The 22993-nt window shown below is 41.2% G+C and overlaps 1 protein-coding gene and 1 pseudogene across 2 annotated transcripts in view; one reads left to right on the top strand and one right to left on the bottom strand.

The window, feature by feature from the left end:
• KCTD1 (potassium channel tetramerization domain containing 1) overlaps nt 1-22993 on the top strand; it is a 203912-nt gene that overhangs the window by 53160 nt on the left and 127759 nt on the right. The gene's annotated exons all lie outside the window — the stretch shown is intronic.
• On the bottom strand, nt 3669-5313 carry LOC101178918 (annotated as a pseudogene). The gene has a single exon (XR_178131.3). The product of XR_178131.3 is annotated as an anamorsin pseudogene (transcript).

Raw genomic sequence — 22993 nt, forward strand, 5'->3', positions numbered from 1 at the left:
TGCAGTATTTGGTTTTCTGTTCATGTGTTAGTTTGCTAAGGATAATAGCCTCCAGCTCCATTTATGTTCCTGCAAGACATGATCTCATTTTTTATGGCTGCATAGTATTCCATGGTGTATATGTACCACATTTTCTTTATAGGCATTTAAGTTGATTCCATGTCCTTGCTATTGTGAATAGTCCTGCAGTAAACATTTGTGTGCATGTGTCTTTACGGTAAAATGATTTATATTCCTCTAGGTATATACCCAGTAATGGGATTGCTGGGTCAAATGGTAGTTCTGCTTTTAGCTCTTTGAGAAGTTGCCATACTGCTTTCCACAATGGTTGAACTAATTTAAACTCTCACCAGTATGTAAGTGTTTCCTTTTTTCCACAACCTTGCCAGCATCTGTTATTTTTTTGACCTTTTAATAATAGCCATTCTGACTGTGTGAGATGGTATTTCATTGTGGTTTTGATTTGCATTTCTCTAATGATCAGTGGTATGGAACTTCTTTTCATATACTTGTTGGCCACATGTATGTCTTCTTTTGGAAAATGTCTGTTCATGTCCTTTGCCCACTTTTTAATGGCGTTGTTTGTTTGTTTCTTGTAAATTTGTTCAAGTTCCTTATAGATGCTAGATATTAGACCTCTGTCAGATGCATAGTTTGCAAATATTTTCTCCCATTCTGTAGGTTGTCTGTTTACTCTGTTGATAGCTTTTTTCTTCTGTGTGCAGAAGTTCTTAAGTTTAATTAGATCCCATTTGTCAATTTTTGCTTTTGTTGTGATTACTTTTGATGTCTTTTTCAAATGCCTTTTCCAATGTATGGGATGGTATTGCCCAGATTTTCTCCTAGGGTTTTTATAGTTTGGGGTTCTATTTATTTACTTATTTTCTTTTTTTGAGACACAGTCTCACTCTGTCATTCAGGCTGGAGTGCAGTGGCGCAATCTCGGCCCACTGCACCCTCTGCCTCCCAGGTTCAAGTGATCCTCCTGCCTCAGCCTGCCGAATAGCTGGGATAACAGGAGCGTGCCACCACACCTGGCTAATTTTTATATTTTTAGTTGAGGCAGTGTTTCATCATGTTGGCCAGGCTGGTCTTGAACTCCTGGCCTCAGGTGATCCACCCACCTCGGCCTCCCAAAGTGCTGGAATTACAGGCATGAGCCATAGTGCCTGGCCTACATTTAAGTCTTTTTTTTTTTTTTTTTTTAACAGGGTCTCACTCCAGTTGCCCAGACTGGAGTGCAGTGAGGCAATCTTGGTTCACTGCAGCCTCAACCTCTTAGGCTCAGGTGATTCTTCCACCTCAGCCTCCCAAGTACCTGGGACTAGAGGCATGCACCACCATGACTGGCTAGATTTTTTGTATTTCTAGTAGAGACAAGGTTTCACCATGTTGCCCAGGCTGATCTCAAACTCCTGGACTCAAGCAATTCACCTGCCTCAGCCTCCCAAAATGCTGGGATTACAGGTGTGAGCCACCGGGCCTGGCCTACATTTAAGTCTTTAACCTATCTTGAGTTGATTTTTTTATATGCTATACGGAAGGGGGTCAGCTTCAATCTTCTGCATATGGCTAGCCAGTTATCCCACACCATTTACTGAATAGGCGTCTCTTCCCCATTGCATGTTTTTGTCAGCCTTGTCAAAGATCAGATGGTTGTAGATGTGTGGCCTTATTTCTGGGCTCTCCATTCTGTTCCATTGGTCTATGTGCCTGTTTTTGTACCACTACTATGCTGTTTTGGTTACGGTTGCTTTGTAGTATCAAATGAAAGAGAAATAAACTACTATTCTCATATTTAGGCCCTTTGTTCTTTAGGATCTTTGTTATTCACAGGTGAGCGTATGCTGAACTGATACAGCTGTGGAAGGAGAACTTAAGTTTATGTGGATCATGATGTTATTAACCCAGGACGAAAAACAGATCTCTAAGGGGAATTTATGAGATCTATCATGTAGCTGATAAGTTCCTGATGCTTGTGGAAGAAACAGATAAAGATCTTTACCTCTGGAGAGAGGAATTGTGTGATGAGACTCTGGAAGAGGGACCTGGATGACTTAATCTGATACTAAAAACACTTTTGAATCTTTGGTATTTTATACCATTTGCTTGTTATGCCTAAGCATAAATAATTAAATATTTTCAAAAAATGAAAGAGGAGAGAACAATTCCCAACTTATTCTGTGAAGTCAGCATTACCCCGATAACAAAATCAGATAAAGCCATCACAAGACAGGAAAACTATACCCACATTTCTTATAAATATAGATGTAAAAATTTTCAACAGAATACAAATGGAATCCAGCAACGTATGAAACCACGATCAAATGAGATTTATCCCAAGAAGGCAAGGTTGGTTTAACATGAAAATCAATCATGTCCTATACCATAGTAATAGAATAAAGGACAAAAATCTCAATTGACACAGAAAAATCAGTTGGCAAAATTCAACACCCTTTCATGATAAAAACACTAAATAACTTCCTCAATCTGATAAAAAGACATTTATGAAAACTCCACAACTAACATCATACTTAATTGTGAAAGACTAGACATTTCCCCCAAAGTCAGTAACACAAGTAGAATGTCTGTTCTTATCACTTCCATTCATCATGGAAGTGTACCTGGAGGTTCTGGTAAGGGCAATTAGGCAAGAAATTGAAATAAAGGCATAAATATGAGAAAAGAAGAAGTAAAACTATCCTCAGGTGACATAAATTTTTAATACATAAAATACTAAGAAATCCACCAAAAATGATCAAAACAAACAAGTTCTGCAAGGTTGCATGATACAAGATCAATACTAAAAATCAATTGTATACACTAATAATGAACAATACAATAATAAAATTAAGTAAACATTTCCATTTATAATTGCAGCAAAAAATCTAGGAATAAAGTTAACACAGGAAATGCAAGATTTGTAAACTGAAAACTACAAATTATGTTGAAGAAAATTAAAGACCTAAAGAATTGGAAAGGCATACTATGTTCATGGATTAGAAGACATAGTATTGTTAAGATGGCAGTGCTCCCCAAATTGATCTGCAGATTCAATGCAGTCTCTACCAAAATCATGGCTATGTTTGTTGCATCACATCTTGAAAAGGAAGAACAAAGTTGGAATACTCACACTTGCCTCAATTTCAGAACTTAATAAATGCTCCAGTAATCATAAGGATAGATATATAGATATGATGCTGACATAAGGATAGTCATATAGATTAATGGAATAGAACTGAGAGTCCAGAAGTATGCCTTTACATTTATGGTCAATTGAATTTCTTTTTTTTTTTTTTTTTTAACCAATGAACACTTTTATTTACTGGTAAAATATAAAAATCCAGGTCTCTTAAATCCACACAATCTCTCCAAATATTTGGCAAGATTGATCCCAAGTCCGTACGGGTGGGTAACAAGAACAAAGGGGTCTCTGCTCAGAGAGACTTATTGTCGTTCAGAGTTCTGCCCTGCTTCCCTCTAAATGCTCACCAACCTGGGCTCTTCTAAAGTGGGCAGACAGGCTCTATTCTAAGCATAGGACTAGCCCCATTTGTGTGTGACACTAAGTTCCTCCAATGGTCCAAACTGAGCGTGGATGACTATCCAACATCACACACAAATACACATCCCCTCTCTTTACAAGACATGCAGAATCTCAAGATATCTCAAGATATGCAGCAAGTTTAATACCTGAAGGTTAACATAAATGACAACAGGACACAGATGCAATGCTACAGTAAAATGTAGTTGGGGATGGAAGGGGGCGGAGGGTCACTGGATATCATCACAGCAACCAGTGAGTGAGTCCTCTGGTGCCCTGAGGAGGTTGTGAGACACTTGACTCATGTCACAAAGAATGGAGTAAACTAACAACTCTGAAAGACAAGCAGGTGGCAGCATTGCTGAGATGAGACTCGGGGCAGGGGTCTGCAGCTCTGTCAGAGTGTTAATGCTCAAGGATGCCTGGGCTCAAGAGTGTTCTGGTCAGCATTTTAACATCAGAAGAAGGGCTTCTTCAGGACACACTCTCTTCTCTTAACATGAGGTGAAGAAACCGATCCCATTCTGAGTAACCGGGCCCCATAATACCTTGGTCTTTTGATACACAGCAGCACTACACACCACTGCGCCCCCCAGTCAGCTTCACTCTGTCTGCTAAGCACCCACTCTGCAAATAGATCTCAGAGTGAACAAATCCAGAGAAGGTGGGAGGAGCCACCGTGGTGGGATGTGAGGGACAGGAGTTGGCTGGAGGAGCAGATGGGTCCCATGTCAGGCCCCTCCTAGGCATCGTGAAGATTGCTATTGCTCAGAAGCACCTTTTCCTCAGGTTTGAAGGCTGGCATCCCAAGGTAGGGGCAGCTGGCACAGCGGAAGGCATCACCCAGGTAGCAGTTTCCACAAGCTGACTTGGGTTGGGAGCTCATCTGTTCCCTTGACTTCTCTTTTTCCAGTTCTTCGGCAAGGCCACAGGTGCAGTTCTTACAGGCCTTCCTCTTTTTCCCTTCCCCACAAGAAGTAGCCTGCAGGGAAGCCGGATCTGGCTTCTTCAAATCTTCTGGATCTAGCAGCTCATCTGAGTCAATGAGGTCCATGCTGTCGTCCTCCATATCGTTGGCTGAGAGGGTCCACAGCTTGGCAGCAGCAGGGTCCACAGCAGGCTTCCCTGAAGGAGAAGACTTCATGGTGATGGAAAACTTAAGCTGACTAGAAGAAACCACTTCAAAGTTTGTTTTTTTGCCTGTGATCTGAACAAACAGCAGGCTGTCACTTTCATGACCAAGGTGTTCTCGAACAGACTATTTCCTCAGGGGTTAGAGGCTCCCACTGCAGTTCTTTCACTTCCACAAGACCAGAAAGAGTCAGGGCTGAACACAGCTTAGATGCTGCCTTCACTTTGCTATTGTTATCTACAGCTGTCTCTACTGGCTCTTTCAGAAAAAGACATCCACCAGGCCGAAGGATCCGGGTGATTTCAGCCAAAATCTCACCACTGTGCAGAGTGGTGCTTCCCAGGACTAAACCTGACAAAATAATGTCAAAGCTGGATTCTTTGTGGGCAGACTGCAACAGCTGGTTGATGTTTTCTACAGACACACAGCCCTCATTGCCAGTTAACACTTGAAACTCATCCACCAGACCTTTCAGAGCCTCCACTGGGGATGACTTATCCCAGACCACTGCCACAAACTGGCCAGCAGAGATCCCAAAATCTGCCATTTTTGCAGTGCAGTACTGACGGACCTAAAAACTGCTGGCCAAAAGAGAATCAAGACTGCCACCTGGGCTCGCTCCCGGCTTCTCCGCCAGTCAACTGAATTTCTAAAAGAGCACCAAACAATTCAATAGAGAAGGAATAGTCTTTTCAACAACTTTTGCTGGAACAACTGGATATCTACATGCAACAGAATGTGACAAAAATGAAATAAAAGCCATCATACGTTACAACATTTATAAAATTATCACATATAAAAAAACTCATAACTAATTCTAAGAGCTAAGATAGTAAAACTCTTAGAAGAAGACATTGAACTAAATCTTTGTGATCTTGGATTTGTCAATAGTATCTTAGATGTGATACCAAAAACACAAGTAACAAAAGAAAAAATAGACAATTTGGACTTTATCAAAATTAAAACCATTCTTGCTACAAAAGACATCATGAAGAAAATCCGAAAGACAACCCACAGAATAGGAAAAAATATTTATAAATCATAATCTGATAAGAGATTTGCATCGAGAATATATAAAGAACCCTCACAACTCAACAATAAAAAACAAATAAACCTATTTAAAATGGGCAAAGAATTTAAAGAGAGATTTCTCCAAAGAATATATATGAATGGCCAATAAGCACATAAAAAGATGCTCAATCTTATTAGTCATTAGGGAAATGCAAATCAAAACTACAATGAGATACTCATACCCACTTAGGATAGCTATATAATTTAAAACACAGACAATAACAAATGTTGGTTAGGATGTGGAGAAATAGGAATTCTCAAACACGGCTGATGGGAATGTAAACTTGTGAAGCTGCTTTGGAAACAATTTTGAAGTCCCTCAAAAAAGTTAGACATAGTACTACCATATGACCCCACATTTGTACTCCTAGAAAATCAAAAACGTGTGTGTGTGTGTGTGTGTGTGTAAAAAGAAATAGAGAATTGAAAACATATATCCATACAAAAGCTTATACATGAATGTTCATTCCAGCATCATTTATAATAGTCTAACAGTGAAAATCTCAGTGTCCATCAGCTAATGACTGGATAACAGAAGGGAGTACATCCCTACATGGAATATTATTCAGCCATGAAAAAAATGAAGTTCTGATACATGCAACAATATGGATGAACCTTGTAAACGAGCTAACTTCAAGAAGCCAAACACAAAGGTCATGTATTCTATGATTCCATCTACATGAAATGTCCAGAATAGGTACAGCATTCATAGAGACAGCAAGCCGATTGATTAGTGGTTGCTAGGAGTTGAGGGGAAGTCAGAATGAGAAGTGATTGCCAATGAGTACAGTGTCTTAGAATCAGCCTTGGAACCCATCATTTCTCCAAGAAGTCCTGGTTTCTTGCACTTAGCAATAGTATCTAGAAGCCAAGGGCCAGGTGTGGTGGCTCACGCCTGTAATCCCAGCACTTTGGGATGCCGAGGTAGGCAGATTTCTTGAGGTCAGGAGTTCAAGACCAGCCTGGCTAACATGATGATACCCTGTCTCTACTAAAAATACAAAAATTAGTTGAATGTGGCAGCAGGCCCCTGTAATCCCAGCTACTTGGGAGGCTGAGGCAGGAGAATTGCTTGAACCGGGGAAGTGGAGGTTGCAGTGAGCTGAGACCGTGCCATTGCGCTCCAGCCTGGGTAACAGAGCAAGACTCCAAAAAAAAAAAAAAAAACCAAAAACCACCAAGACCTCAGTACTGGGTGTGTTCATTGCTACTGGTGTGTTTGCTCCCAGACTCTCTCAGTGGAAAGAGTTAGGAAGCATGTATGTACACACACATAGTCATTAACACCTTTTGTTTCCAAAAAATACCCATTTGTTTTTATATCTGCTTATCTTGCAAAACTTCAGCTCATACCAATACCACCAATTCCAGTCCCTAATCACAGGGTAGTTATCTCCCATCCTATATGATACAGGATATTATCTGATCAGGCCTCTGTATGTAATCAATATTGCCACTGCTGCCCCTCCCTGCACAATGCCCTCCTCTCAGTCTCCACACCTCAAGTTTGTTCCTTCCTCCCACGTGCACATCATCATCACCTTGCTCAGGCCCCAGCAGCCCACACTAGGCCACTCCTTTATGGGGTGCCCTTGTGCTTTAACCTCAGGCTCTAACTTTCATCTCGGTGTTCCCTCTCTGGGGGTACCCTCCTCAACTTGCCTGGGCTCCAGTGACCTGAGCCAGTTTCCCCTCCCACATGGAGGTCCTCCTCACCCCATGGGACTCCTATTCCTACAACAAGCAGCTCTCCTACACACGTATTCTCTTTACCGACCGAGACTCCGGTGCCTTCTCTGGGTCACTGCAGCTTCCCCAAAGCAGGCCCAGATGACAACTTGGCTCTGCTGTAGTGGTGTTACAACCAAATTTTTCAAGAGGGAAAGTGGATGGGAAAGAGGAAATCAAAGAGCCATTTGTGATTTTAAGAACTCTTTCATCAGCAATTCCAACTAACATCTCTTAGATTAACAGAAATGGAACTCAAGGCTTGAAAAGAGAAGAATGTTTAAGACAAACATTATAGAGAGTAGTAACATTCTTAACAACAGTAGCAATGGCTACCTGTCATTTAGTAAACTATTACTTTGTGCTCAGCACATTGATTTAATCCTCACAAAAACCTTGTAAATTGAATATTACTTCCATTTTTCAGAAGAAGAACCTGATACTTAAGGTGGTAAACCAGCTTAGTCAAGATTACCCAACTCTTGTTGGTTATGTAGAGTCCAAATGCAAATCTATTTGAATTCAAAGCATCAGTTGTTTAACCACTAAACTCCCTCACCAGAAATCCCTTGCCAGGTACACGTGAGTCAGAATTAGTGTTTAATTAGAATTAAGTCCCCTCAGGCTGCCATAACAAAATACCACAGACTGGGTGACTTAAACAACAGAAATTTATTTTCTTACAGTTCTAGAGGATGGAAAGTCCAAGAGCAAGGTCTTGCAGGTTTCACTTTCTGGTGAGGGCTCTCTTTCTGTCTTGTAGACGGTCACCTTTTTTTACTATGTGTTCAAATGACCTCTTCTTTGTACACACAAAAAGAAGAAAGAGAGAGAGAGAGAGCTTTTTGGTATATCTTCCTATAAGGTCACTAATCCCATCTTGAAGGTCTCAGCCTCATGACCTTACCTAACCCTAGTTACCTTCCAAAGACCCCATCTCCAAATATTATCATATGCGAGTTAGGGCTTCAACACATGAATCTGTGGGGGATACAAACATTCAGTCCATTACAATTAGGATTACGTTACTTTATTTTTAGTTATTTTTAATTTTTCTTTTGAGACAAAGTCTCACACTGTTGCCCAGCTGGAGCGCAGTAGTGTGATCATGGTTCACTAAAGCCTTGAACTTCTGGGCTCAAGTGATCCTCCCACCTCCTCAGCCTTCTGAGTAGCTAGGACTACAGGGGCACACTACCACACCTGGCTAACTTTTTAAAATTATTTTTTGTAGAGATAGGGCCTTGCTATGTTGCCCAGGCTGGTCTTGAACTCATGGTCTCAAGCAGTCCTCCCATCTTGGGCTCCCAAAGTGCTGGGATTACTGGCGTGAGCCAATGTACCCAGCCTACAATACATTTCTAATGTTAAAGCTTTGCCTTATTCAATACAAAACTTAGAACTTTAAGAGGGTCTACTTAAAAGTAAATGGAAGCCCAAGAAGTCCAGCAGTGATGAGCCTCAGGTAGGTGGTGGTGGCACAGTGCAGGGCACATAGGCACTTCTCTGTGATTGCTCCTCTGTGTGTGGCTTCTTATCCCAAAGTCACTTTGTGGCAGTCTAGCCCCTCCATTCTGCCAGCAAGAAGGAGGAAGGAAGGACACTGCCCACGAGTTGTGCAGGCCCCTCCCTCTAACATCCATTGACCAGAATATAGTCACGTGCCAAAGCCTAACTGCAAGGGAAACTAGAAAATGTGATCTTTATTCTAGAGGGCCAAATGTTTGCCTAAAAATTGGGATTCTGTTTCTACTGAAAAATGGAGACAGTTTACTAGAGATGCACTTGTGGCATCTGCCATATCAGAGAAAAATGAAGGAATTCTAAGGAAACTGAGGGCTGAGGTGAAGTTGGAAATAAGACATGTATAGTGATGCTCAGGACCTATCACAGGAATGGGGCAGGGGGTAATTAGGAAGCCCCTTGTGCCAGGCCTGAAATCATTCATCAAGCCCTAAATTTAGACTTTCAACTTAATGTCTAAATAGAGTTATACATCGAGGATAAGGGTCTGTATGAGTCAGAGTTCTCCAGAGATACAGAATCAATTAGATGAAGAGAGGAGAGAGATAAAGAGTGGAAGAGCGGGGAGAGGAAAAGTGGAAGAGGGAGAGGGGAGGAGATGGGGAAGAGGAAAATGGAGAGAGATATATTTATTCTAAGGGATTGGCTCACATGATTGTGAGGGCTGCTAAGTCCCAAATCTGCAGGTCTGGCAGGTGGGCTGGAAGTTGTTGATGTTGCAGCCCAGAGTCCAAAAACAGCCTGGAGATAGAATTCCCGCTTCCTGGGAGCCTCAATCTTTTCTCTAAAGGCCTTCCACTGACTGGATGAGGCCCACTCACATGATGAGGGGGTCATCTGCTTCACTGATTTAAATGTTAATCTCATTCCAAAATATCTTCTCAGCAGCATCTAGACTGTTGGTTGACCAGACATTTGGGCACCGCAGCCTAGCTGAGTTGATATAAAGTTAGCCATCACTGGGGCCTGCAGATCCAGTAACAGGCTTGAAAGGAGCAGGTACTCTCTGATTGCAATGCATTTGTGCTGCAGTTACCTGGATCCTCTCACCTAGGGTCTACTATGACTTTTGTCTTAATTTCTCTGTCATAGGAACAGCACAATTATATGTGCACTATATTCTTAACTTTAAAAGACTTAATTTGTTAAATATAAACTTTAGGATTTTAAGGAGACCCAACAAAAATCACTTCTCTCCTCCATCTGACTTCTAGACATCAGTTAAGAAAAAGTCTGTACACAAATGCCAAAAGTTTACCTTTATTACTAAATAAGCTTATATTAGAGAATGCAGCATACATTTGCAGACAAGTGATCTTCCTAATACTCTACTGATTTAGGCTAACTTCCCCTCCCAGTCGCTGGCAGCTCTTGACCTAAGCCTTCCCTAGCAGGAGGAGGAAGGAGCAACCCTTCTAGACCATGGAGTAGAAGAGCGCAGAGAAATGCCTGGAGAGCAGAAGAGGAGCTGTCCAAGCCCAGCTCCTTCAAGCTCACCAAGATGGTAAATCCTGCCACTTGTCATGCTAATGTGATTTCTTCTTCCACATAAGTGAAGGCATCAAGGATGGGGTTGGGGTATTTCCTCTAAACATAAAATATTCCACTGTTTTTATAGTCCTGTTTTGAGTGCTTCTCCCCCCCTTCTCTTCTTTCTCCTCCTCCTCTTCCTCCTCCTCCTCCTCATCTTCCTCCTCCTCCTTGTTCTCTTCTTCCTCCTTGTCTTCCTCCTCCCTCCTTGTCCTTCTCCTCCTGCTCCTTGTCTTCCTCCTCCTCTTCCTCCTCCTCCTCCTCTTCCTCCTCCTCATCATCTTCCTTCTCATCTTCCTCCTCCCCTTCCTCCTCTTCTTCCTCCTCCTCCTTATCATCTTCCTTCTCATCTTCCTCCCCCTCTTCCTCCTCCTCCTCTTCCTCCTCCTCTTCCTCCTCCTCTTCCTCCTCCTCTTCCTCCTCCTCCTCTTCCTCCTCCTCCTCTTCCTCCTCTTCTTCCTTCTCCTCCTCTTCCTCCTCTTCCTCCTCCTCATCTTCCTCCTCCTCCTCTTTGTCTTCCTCCTCCCTCCTTGTCCTTCTCCTCCTGCTCCTTGTCTTCCTCCTCCTCCTCTTCATCTTCCTCCTCCTTCTCCTTGTCTTCTTCCTCCTCCTTGTCTTCTTCCTCCTCCTTCTCCTTGTCTTCTTCCTCCTCCTTGTCTTCTTCCTCCTCCTTGTCTTCTTCCTCCTCCTCCTCACCTTCCTCCTCCTCATCTTCCTCCTCATCTTTCTCCTCCTCCTCTTCCTCCTTCTCATATTCCTTCTCTTCCTCCTTGTCTTCCTCCTCCTCCTCCTCCTTCCTTATGGGAAGCTTCAGAAACAGAAATGTGCAGGGCCTCCCTGGCCAAGCTAAATTTTCTGGGCAGTCCAAGAGCAAGAGTGAAGCATGGAAGTGGTGCATTGTCCCAGGCTTGGTGTTAACCTGAGCCATGTGGTGGAACATCAGAGAAATGAAATGACTGACCTTGAAGCCCAGAGGGGGACGAGAGACTGGAGAGACCAGCATTCTCTGTGAGATTGAACAATAAAGTTAATAGGTGTGAGGAAGAGGGAGGGAAGAGGAAAAATTAGCTTCACTGAGCATCAACTGTGTTGCCAGGTGCTTTCAGTCATATGCAGCCCACCTTACAATCCTGCAAAATACTCTGTCACAGACAAAGAATATAAGGCTCAGAAATATAATTTACCTGAGGTCACACAGCCAGCAAGTGGCAGAGCCAACATTTAAACCCAGATCTCTGCTTCTAAAACTTGCCCCCGTTTCCCCATTAGATTAGCTGCTTCCAAGGACATAAGAAAGGTAGTAAATGGAAGGTTACAGAGCAAAGGGGATTATAATGTTTAAGCTTTCAGAGCTGGAGCACTTCCCACTGAAGACAAAGTCAAGGATGTGGTCATGGGGGTGGGTTGCTGAACTGGATGGAAGTCAAGATCTTTGGAGTAGAGAAGGGCAAGAACATATAGGGCTCATGTTGGATGGGCCATCAGCAGTGACAGTGATGGTTTACTAGGCTGGGCTGAATAGAGGTGAGTACGCATGCAAGGTAGAAACCCCTGAACAGATGCTGGGGGGAGAACTAGAGATTGGCGGACATGGAATGATGGGCACAGAGCCCACAGCTTGGTAATGGTAGCCACGGAACTATTATAAATGAACAATCCCAAGGCAACTGCAGAATTCCGAGTTTTTCCTCTTTTTCCTGATTTTCTCAGCAAAGCATATGTTGCCATTTCACTGTCATCTTCTTACACTTCACTGCAGAAGAACTAAATAATTTTAAAGATTATTTAAATTATTTTTCTGGTAAAGAAAAAAACTGTTTCTAACTTTTTGTATCATAAGGGATTTTTTTCAAGTATGGGTTTTAAGAATTAGACAATTCTACTCTTAAGAGATGGGAACTGAGACCTTAATTCTCATAATTTGTAGTGACGAAGCTCTGTATGAGCCATTATTGCGCATGGTAAAGACTTTCATGAATATGCCCAGGTGTCAGAAGTTGTTACTAGACTAACAAAGTAACTAGTAGTTATAGTTACTTACACAGTAACTATACAGTGCATGATTTATGTTCTAATGTTAAAAATAGTATTGTATCATGTGTTCAATAGATTCTGGCTAGAATCTATCATTGTATCTCTTACAGGGACTAATTTTACACAAAAACTGATTTTTAAAAAATGGTTCCATGTCTAACAGTCCTGATGGTAAACTCCAAATCATGGCTGGTTTGTTTGACACACCAGGAGTACTAATTTATTTATTATATACACTAAGAGGAATATAAAGTTCAGTGGTTCGAATTAGATAATTTAGTGTCCCAAGATTTTTTATTTGATTGCCTTAGGCAGGACTTAAGGGCAACTAGAGAATTTGTACAGCTTACTCTGTGTATGTAGAGTATGGAGGTCTGCTGCTTCCACCCTCTCCTTTTGCACACCTTTTGAGCAGTTTAGTATGTATTGCAATTTCTGCAGGAAGGTGGCCATGGTGAAGGCCTTGGGGAAATCCCTGCACCTTGAATAGAATTTGGGATGTGGCTCTGTAGTAAGATGGACTTGTGGTTCAATCCCAGCTCAGGGCCTTTTTAAATTATTATTATTATTAGTTGGGAGACCTTGAGCAACATCCTTTATCTTGTATCTTCAGTAACCCTTCCTGAAAGGATGAAATTATCCTTAAAAGATGAGTAAAGGCGATTGAAAATAATTTAGTTATTTAAAGTATTTTCAGGCCCTGCATGGTGGCACATGCCTGTAATCCCAATGCTTTGGTAGGCCAAGGCAGGAGGACTGCTTGGAGCCAGGAGTTTGAGACCAGCCTGGACAACAAGGTGAGACCCTGTCTCTAGGGAAAAAATAATAATAATTAGCTGGTGTAGTGGTATGTACTTGTAGTTTCAGCTGCATGGTAGGCTGAGGCAGGAGGATGGCTTGAGGCCAGGAGTTCAAGCTATAATTGCACCTCTGCACTCCAGCCTGAACAACAGAGCAAGACCGTGACTCAATTGAAAAAAAAAAATCAGTGATTTTCATATACATTATCTAATCTGAACCACTGATCTTCATATTCTCCTTAGTGTATATAATAAGTAATAAGCATTCCTGGTGTATCAAACAAAGCAGCCATGATTTGGGGTTTACCATCAGGACTATTAGGCATGGAAACCTTTAGAAAAAAATTATTAGTGTTTATTTAAAATTAGTCCCTGTAAGAGATACCATGTAGGACCTAGCCAGAATCTCTTGAACACAAGATAAAATGTGATACTTTATGTGTATAATACATCCAGATTTCTGGAGTTAGAAATACCAAAAATGCATATAGGCAGTTTTCATCCATAATGGAACATAAACAATAGCCTAAATAAGTGAATATTTGCAGTTGCATCATGTAACCTTTTAACATTGCTCTGCAAATAGCTATTCATTTTTCAGCAGGTAAAACTGTACCAGACAAGCAGAAAAGAAGGCCTGGTTAAGTTTATATTTTCTAAGAGAAGACTTGCTAAAAGAAAACAACCAGACGTTTTAAGGTATTGCTTGATCAGCTACCTTTCTAAATAGATAGGGCAATATAAGTCACAATTAGCTTAGGATGCTTTGGGCCACTAATAATAAGAGACTCAGAAATGGTCTAATACATTTCTAATAAATGAGCAAAATGCATTCACAGCCGGGCACAGTGGCTCATGCCTTTAATCCCAGCATTTTGGGTAGCCAAAGCAGGCAGATCATTTGAGATCAGGAGTTTGAGACCAGCTTGGCCAACATGGTGAAACCCCATGTCTACTAAAGTGAAAAAAAAAAAAAAATGAGCCAGGTGTGGTGCCACGTGCCTCCTGTAACCCCAGCTACTCAGGAAGCTGAGGCAGGAGAACTGCTTGAACCCAGGAGGCAGAGGTTGCAGTGAGCTGAGATCATGCCACTGCACTCTAGCCTGAGAGACACAGTGAGACTCTGTCTCAAAAATGAAATGAAATGAAATGAAATAAAATGAAATGAAATAAAATAAAAAATGCATTCGCTTATGAAGTACAGAGATAAGGCTGTTCCAGGATTCACTAATTTGGCAACTTAACGACAGAAGCATTGCCTCCTTTCAGTTCTGTCTTCTCAGATCGACTCCCCTTGTGCTCACAAGGTGGCTGCCAGTAATCTGGGTATCACACGTAGTTATGACTTCATGAAGTCAGAGAAGATGCTGTTTCTTCCCATGCATCCCTTTATCAGCAGGCACATATAATAGTAGTCTCCCAGTAGACTTCCCTTTCTCTCTCACTGGCCAGAATTACCTTGTGTGCTCATTTCTGGCAGGAGATGGAATCACCATGCTGTGCTTATACCAGTCAAGGTTGACCCACTGGGGCTAGGGAGGGGTCTAACCTTCCTTGATGCACACAGCCACCAGATATCTGAATAAAAATGGGGTTCTGTTAGCAAGAAAGGAGAGTGGCCAACAGCTAGGCCATTGATAGTAATGACCGCAACAGCCAAGATACTTTGAAAGCATTGTTGTGATGTCTTTGATAACCCTTTTCAAGTTTATTTAAAGTCTGAAAGACTTTATATAACTGGCTTTACATTGAGAATATCAGAAAGCCTGGCTCCACCACTGAGACCTATGCCCCTTTGCTCCAGTTACTTAATTTCTTGAATTCTGTTTCCGTAAAATGTGGAAAGTCATAAAATCCCATAGAGGTTTCATAAGGATGAAACCAGACCATTTGTGGAAAGTGCTTAACTGAATGGCTTGCATATAATAAATGCTCAATTAATGTTGTTATTCATTCTTCACTCTTTCTAAATGTCGTCCTGTGGCCAATGGCCAACCCAAGGTCCAAGACTGAAAATCTGAGCCACAGGCCCGAGTCTCATCTCTCTGTTTCCCTCACATTCATGTTACCATCCTGTCCTCCCCCAGGTCTTATCCCACAGCCACAGGTCTAGACAGAGCCTTTAATTATGAGGTCACCTCATGCAGGTATCTCCCTTGATATCCTCCATTCCCCCACACATAGGCCTAGGAGAGGGATCCTTAGAGAGTATTTATCCCTGCTTTGCTGATTGTTTGCAGTAGATCAGTGGGTTTCCTCCATTCTTCTTAGGAGCCTAGGGATTTGAGTTCATGCTTCAGTAAGCCAAGCCACATGGACCTTTTCCCTACTTCATCCAAAGCAATACACTGCTCTATACTGTATATATTAGGGCTTTGTGTTCGATTCTTGTGAAAAAGGAGTTCTGCTTCTTGTAGAAAGTGTGAAAAGCAATGGATTGGATGATGTCTCCAGTGGGGTATCAGGAACCTTCCAAACCTCTCTCGCTCGGCTCTGCAAACTGTCTCCTATCTCATGCAAACTCCAAATGGCCTGAAGTCCCTCCCAGGTCGGCGCCTCCTTCTCGGTACTGTGCTTCTTTGACAGCCCAGCCTCCAAGAAATGCTTTCTGGGCCCCTGATGATGCATGTCACACATATCAGCTACCTTGTTTCTAACGTCAACTGCTCCCTAGGCAATTGTCACCCTTCAAAGCTGTGCCCAGCTCTTCATTGCTCTGCAGAATTGTCACTATTCCATACTTATTGATAAACCCCTGCATTCAAACCCTATTTTCCACGGAGTACAAATTATTTTCAGCTGATCTATATTCCAGAAGTTCTCACCGTGTGGTCCAGGGACCCCTGGGGTTCCTAAAAAACTATCTAGGGAGTCTGTGAGTCAAAACTGTTTTCACAATGATACGAAGGCATTATTTGTCTCTTTGACTCTCATTCTCCCACAGTTGTACAGTGGAGTTTTCCAGAGGTCACATGACACGTAATAGGACAACAGGTTGAATGCAGAAGTGGATATGAGAATCCAGCTGTTGCCCCTTAAGACAGACATTACAGAGATTTGCAGAAATGTAAAACAATGCCACACTTTTCACTAAATCTTTTGTTTTAAAAAATATAGGTATTTTCATTACAGTATATTGTGTATCCTGACATGTAATTTATTTTTTAATGAATTTTAAATATTATGTTTTCTCAGTTTTAATTTCTTAGATGATAAATATTGACAGATATAACCCATGACACCTTTTAGGGGGTCTTCAATAACTTCTACCAATATAAAGGCATCCTAAGACCAAAAAGTTTGAGAACTGCTGCTTTCTACTATGCTGTTTTAGTATTTCCCAGTACAGTGCTCTATATTCCACAGTAGAATCTAGAACGTTCCACACAAATGCTCTGTGATAGCTGCTAGAAAATGCTCCAAAGCTACTGGAAAATTTATTGTGTCAGAACTGTGCTAGTTTTGTTAGCTTATTTCATATTTTTATAACACACTTTTATTGAAATATAGCCCAGAGATACCCTCAAAGACACTGAGGGTTCAGTTCCAGACCACTACAACAAAGCGAGTCATATGAATGCTTTGGTTTCCCAGTGAATTAAAAGTTATGCTTATATTATACTGTAGTTTATTAAGTGTGCTACAGCATGATGTCTAAAAAAAAGTACATTCCTTAATTAAAAATGCTTTATTGCTAAAAAATGCTAATGTTCATCTGAGCCTTTAGCGAGTCGTAATTTTGCTGTGGAGGGTCTTGCCTCAACATTGATGGCTGCTGACTGATCAAGGTGGTGGTTGCTGAAGGTTGGAGTGACTGTGGTGATTTCTCTTTTTCTTTCTTTTTCTTTTCATTTCCTTCTTTCTTTTTTCCTTTCTTCCCTTTTCTTCCTTCCTTCCCTCCCTCTCTCCCTCCCTCCCTTCCTCCCTTCCTTCCTTCCTTCTCTTTCTCTCCCTCTTTCTCTCTCTCATTCTCCGTCTCTCTCCCTCTTTCTTTCTCTCTCCCCTCCCCTCCCCTCCCCTCCCCTTCTCCCTCCCCTTCCCTCCCCTTCCCTCTTTCTTTTCTTTCTACAGAGTCTGACACTGTTGTCCAGGCTGGCACCATCATAGCCTATGGTAACCTGGAGCTCACGGGTTCAAGCCGGCCTTGGCTTCCCAAAGTACTGGGATTACAGGTGCACAGCACCACACCTGGCCACAATTTCTTAAATTGAGACAAGTATGAATTTTGCCACATGGATTGACTCTTCCTTTTATGATAGGTTTCCCTGTAGCATGCAAGGCTGTTTGGTGGCATTTTACCCACAGTAGGACTTCTTTCAAAATTGGTGTCAGTTCTGTCATACGCTGCTGCTTTATCACTAAGTTTATGTCATATTCTAAAACCTTTGTTATCGTTTCAGCAATGATCACAGCATCTTTCCTAGGAGTAGATTTCATCTCAAGAAACCACTTTATTTGCTCATTTATAAGAAACAACTCCACATCTGTTAAAGTTTTCTCATGAGCTTGCAGGAATTCAGTCACATCTTCAGGCTCCACTTCTAATTCTAGTTATCTTGCTATTTCCACTACATCTGCAATTACTTCCTCCACTGATGTCTTGATGTCTTGAGCCCCTGAAAGTCATTTATGAGGGTCAGAATCACCTTCCTCCAAACTCCTATTAATGTTGATAATTTTTACCTCCTCTCATGAATCATAAATGTTCTTAATGGCATCTAAATGGTGAATCTTTTCCAGAATATTTTCAGTTTACTTTGCCCAGATCCATCAGAGGAATCACATAATCTATGGCTGTTATCACGTTAGGAAATGGATTTCTTAAATAATAAGACTCAAAAGTCAAAATTACTACTTGATTTATGGGCTACAGAATGGATGTTATGTTAGCAGACATGAAAACACCATTAATCTCTCATTTGTATATCTCCATCAGCACTCCTGGGTGACCAGGTGTATTGTCAATGAGCAGTAATATTTTCAAAGGAATCTTCTTTTCTGAGTAGTAGGTCTCAACAGGGAGCTTAAAATATTCAGTAAACCATGCTGTAAGTAGATGTGCTTTTATCCAGGCTTCGTTTTTCATTGACAGAGCACAGGCAGAGTAGATTTAGCATAATTCTTAAGGGTCCTCCAATTTTCAGAGTTATAAATGAGCACTGGCTTCCACTTAAAGTCACCAGCTGCCTTAGCCCCTAACAAGAGAGTCAGCCTGTCCCTTGAAGCCAGGCAGTGCTACTTCTCTCTAGCCATGAAAGTCCTGGATGGTATCTGCTTCTAATAGAAAGCTGTTTTATCTGTATTGAAAATCTGTTTAGTGTAACCACCTTTACTGAAGAAATAGATCTTAGTTAGATCTTCTGGATAACTTGCTGCAGCTTCTCTATCAGCACTTGCTCCTTAACCTTGCACTTTTATGTTATGGAGATGGTTTCTTTCCTTAAACCTCATGAACCAACAACCTCTGCTAGCTTCAAACTTTTCTACTACAGCTACCTCACCCCTCTCAGCCTTCATAGAATTGAAGAGAATTAGGGCCCTGCTTTGGATTAAGCTTTGGCTTAAGGGAATGTTGTGGCTGGTTTGATTTTCCGTCCAGACCACACAAACTTTCTCCATATCAGCAAGAAGGCTGTTTTGCTTTCTTGTTATTTGTGTGTTCACTGGAGTAGCACTTTTAATTTTCTTCAAAATCTTTTCCTTTGCATTCACAACTTAGAAAACTTGTGCAAAAGGCTTAGCTTTCCACCTAGTTCAACCATCAACATGCCTTCCTCACTAAGCTTCATCATTTCTAGTTTTTTATTTAGACATGCGACTCTTCCTTTTACTTGAACACTTAGAGACCATTGTAGGGTTATTAGTTGGCCTAATTTCAATATTGTTGTGTTTCAGGGAATAGGAGCCCTGAGGAGAGGGAGGGAGACTGAGGAACAGCTGGTCGGTGGAGCAGTCAGAACACATGCAACGCTTATTGATTAAGTTCACTGTCTTATATGGGTGCAGTTCATGGCACCTCAAAACAATTGCAATAGTAAAATTAAGTCATTGATCACAGATCACCATTACAGATATTATAATAATAAAAAGTTTGAAGAACTATGAGAATTACCAAAACATGACACGAAGATACAAAGTGAGCACATGCTGTTGGGAAAATGGTGCTGATTGATTTGCTAGATGTAGTGGTGCCACAGACCTTTAATTTGTAAAAAATGCGGTATCTTTGAATTGCTATAAAGCGAAATACAATAAAATAATTGAATTGTATTGAAGAGACTGCTTGTTTTGTTTTGTTTTTAAGAGACAGCGTCTTCCTCTGTGGCCCAGGCTAGAGTGCAGAGGCCCAATCCTAGCTCACTGCAGCCTTGAACTCCTGGGTTCAAGCCTACCAAGTAGCTAGGACAAGAGGAATGCACCACCATGCCCAGCTAATCTGCTTTGTTTTGTTTTGTTTTAATAGAGACAAGGTCTCACTATGTTGCCCAAGCATACCTGTACTTTTTAAGTTCGACTATAGTTAATCATATTTGGGAGATTTAAAAATTACTACCAGGGAAAATCTGTCCAAAGGGTGCTTATTGTTCTCATTTTGCCAATTTTGTCTTTTTTAAAATTAGATGTGTCACACAGCGTAATTCAATAAAATATGATACTTTGAATAATAATTGCAAAATATACAATTAGTTCTCTGACTTGGACCATTAAACGGAATGAATCCCGTTTTGGCCTTCTTGGTATCGTACCTGGTCTTTTCCTAGTTAGATAATTCTTTATTAGTGTGCACACCATTTACCAGACTCTGTGAAAGTTAAAACTAAAAGAAAACTAGAGATCACTGAGTTGAAACCTCTCATTAAAAAATGAACAGAGGCCCCTGCATGTTAATTAACTTGTTTAAAGTCACTCATTAAATAGTTGAACAAAAACTTCTGACTCTAGAATGTATTGCAATGCTTTAGTCAAACACTGAATTCTTTGTACAGGTAGAGAATTCCATTTGGATGGTAACTTTAGGCCTTAAGTATATTACCAATACGGATAGATAATGATCTTACCATAATTGAAAATGTGTTTGTTAAAAGGCATTAGTTGCCAAAAGTATGCCGGTGGCCAAAATGTACAAGGAATGTACCTTCCCAACAGATGGAGGTCCTGGCTACACAGGTGGGGCAGTTAGGGGTCCAGTTAAGTTCACTTTTCTCTTTGGCTCCAAAAGGCAACCTCCAGCCTGGTATCGGGGGGCAGCATCAGGCCTGGAATGCTCATGAGGCATCACCCAAAGTCAGAAGCAGGAAACACCTAGAAGGAGGGCTCCTTGCAATCTAGACCTGCCTGCCACCCCCACAGTCCCTCAGTTCACTCCCACACTCCAGCAGGACTACGTGCTCCTCCTACAGGGAGCTGCTGTCTCTCTGCCCCCCAGTCTTATACATGCCGTTATCCATGCCTGCAACACCTTCCTCTCGTATCCCTTTTTCTCCTGATCCGGTTAACTCCTGCCAATTTTCAGCACTCAGTTTATACTTCACCTACTCTAGGAACCCTTTCTTGCCTCAGCCTCCATCATCATGCCCTACACAGCCAGTGCGGTTGGGAGCCCCCTCCTAGATACTCACAAAACACCCCGTGAATACCTGTCTCAGCACTTCTCATCTTCCTCCTGCACTAAAATGAAAGCCCCTTAAAGGCAGGGACTGTGTCTCATTTGTCCTGATACCTCCTGGACTCAGCTCAATGCCTGACACGTGGTAATCTCCTCATAAATAGTTGCTGAATGAATGACTGAAAGAGCTAATGAATAGGAAACCCCCTAACTTAGCACTAACAAAAATGTAATGCAAATTACATATGTGGTTTTAAATTTTCTAGTGATCACATAAAAAAGGTTAAAAGAAACAGATGAAATTAATTTTATTAATATCTTTTGTTTAACCCAATACATCACAAAATTATGTTCAACATGTAGTCAATATAAAACATTGTTAGTGAGATATTTTACCTTTTATTCCCCCAATCTTCAAAATCCAGTCTGTATTTTATACTTGCAGCGCATCTCAATTTGTCTTGCCACATTGCATGGCCAGTGGCTACTCTATTGGATAACACAAGTGGATCCACACCAAGAAATATCTGTTCCGGGTATTGCCAGCACACTTGATGAGCCCTCAAAGCCCTCACTCCAATCCCAATATTGCCTCAGAACCCTGGTCTTTCCTATAAGAAATAACTTCAAATACACAAAATCTTCTGGGCTGGCACCAAACCCAGCTGGATTCTGGAAAATACAAAGACAGGCCACTATATAGGATTTATTTCTTGATCTGTGGACTGATGTTAACTTGAGGATGCAAAACAACAGACCCAATTCAAAATCAAGAAATGCCTGGCATTCATTTACAGGGAAGCTGGGTAGCTGTCCTGTGCTTAAGAAAACAGCTACCATTACTGAGAGTGTCATAGTCTTCCTCCAGCGTCCTTAGGAGCCACTTTTGTATTTTGATAGATGGAGAAAGAAGTCGGACAACTTTTCTTAAACAGAAAGGATATTTTTAAATTTCCTAAAACCCCTGTTAATATATGTAATCAAAACGATAGCTGAAATAACTCATTAGTGACCTCATTGTATTTTTGTTGTGCTAAAGATTTAGATGACAGCAGCATCAGATGAAATAAACTTTTATCCACTTTAATGGAACTTATGTATGGCCAAGTGCTTTTGAATTCCTGTAAGGTGAAACAGAGTACATCAGAGAGTACCACTTGCATAGAATAATGTCACATATGAAGCCAGATTACATTTGTTAGATGATTTGGTAGTTTTAATAGCTGTCATAATAAGTCCTATTACCCACATCTCTGAATGAAAGCTCATGCTCACTTTTGCTCTTTCTTTTTCTTTTTTCTTTTTTTTGTTTGAGACGAAGTCTTGCTCTGTCACCCAGATTGGAGTGCAATTGCGCGATCTCAGCTCACTGCAAACTTCGCTTCCTGGGTTCAAGTGACTCTCCTGCCTCAGCCTCCTGAGTAGCTGAGATTACAGGTGCCCGCCACCACATCCAGCTAATTTTTGTATTTTTAGTAGAGACAGGGTTTCACCATGTTGTCCAGGCTGGTCTTGAACCCCTGACCTCAGGTGATCCACCTGCTTTGGCCTCCCAAAGTGCTGGAATTACAGATGTGAGCCACTGCACCTGGCCTACTTTTGCTGTCTTTTATCTCCATCATATTTTTAAAAAATTACCATCTATCTATTATTAAACATTACAGAAATATGTAACTTAAAAGTGAAAATTCCCTGTAATGTTTTTTGTTTATATTCTTTCAGATTTTTCTATGTATACTCATTTTTTCTCTAAATTGGATTCATATGTTCATATTTCAGTATTAATTTTATTTGTAAAAGTTACCCTTCTCAAAGGCAACCACTACTACCAGTTACTTCTGTATTTTTTCTGAAGATAGTCTATGGAAAGAACTCCATATAAATCCTTTTTTAAAAAAAAGCCAAATGGTATTATTCTATACATGCTCATTCCACTTTTTCATACTTAACATATGTTGGAGATCCTTCCACATCTATATATGAAAAGCTGCCTCTTTCTTTTCTAGAGGTGCATGGTATCTTGC

The sequence above is a fragment of the Nomascus leucogenys genome, chromosome 4 (assembly GCF_006542625.1).
Source record: "Nomascus leucogenys isolate Asia chromosome 4, Asia_NLE_v1, whole genome shotgun sequence".
Taxonomy (NCBI): domain Eukaryota; kingdom Metazoa; phylum Chordata; class Mammalia; order Primates; family Hylobatidae; genus Nomascus; species Nomascus leucogenys.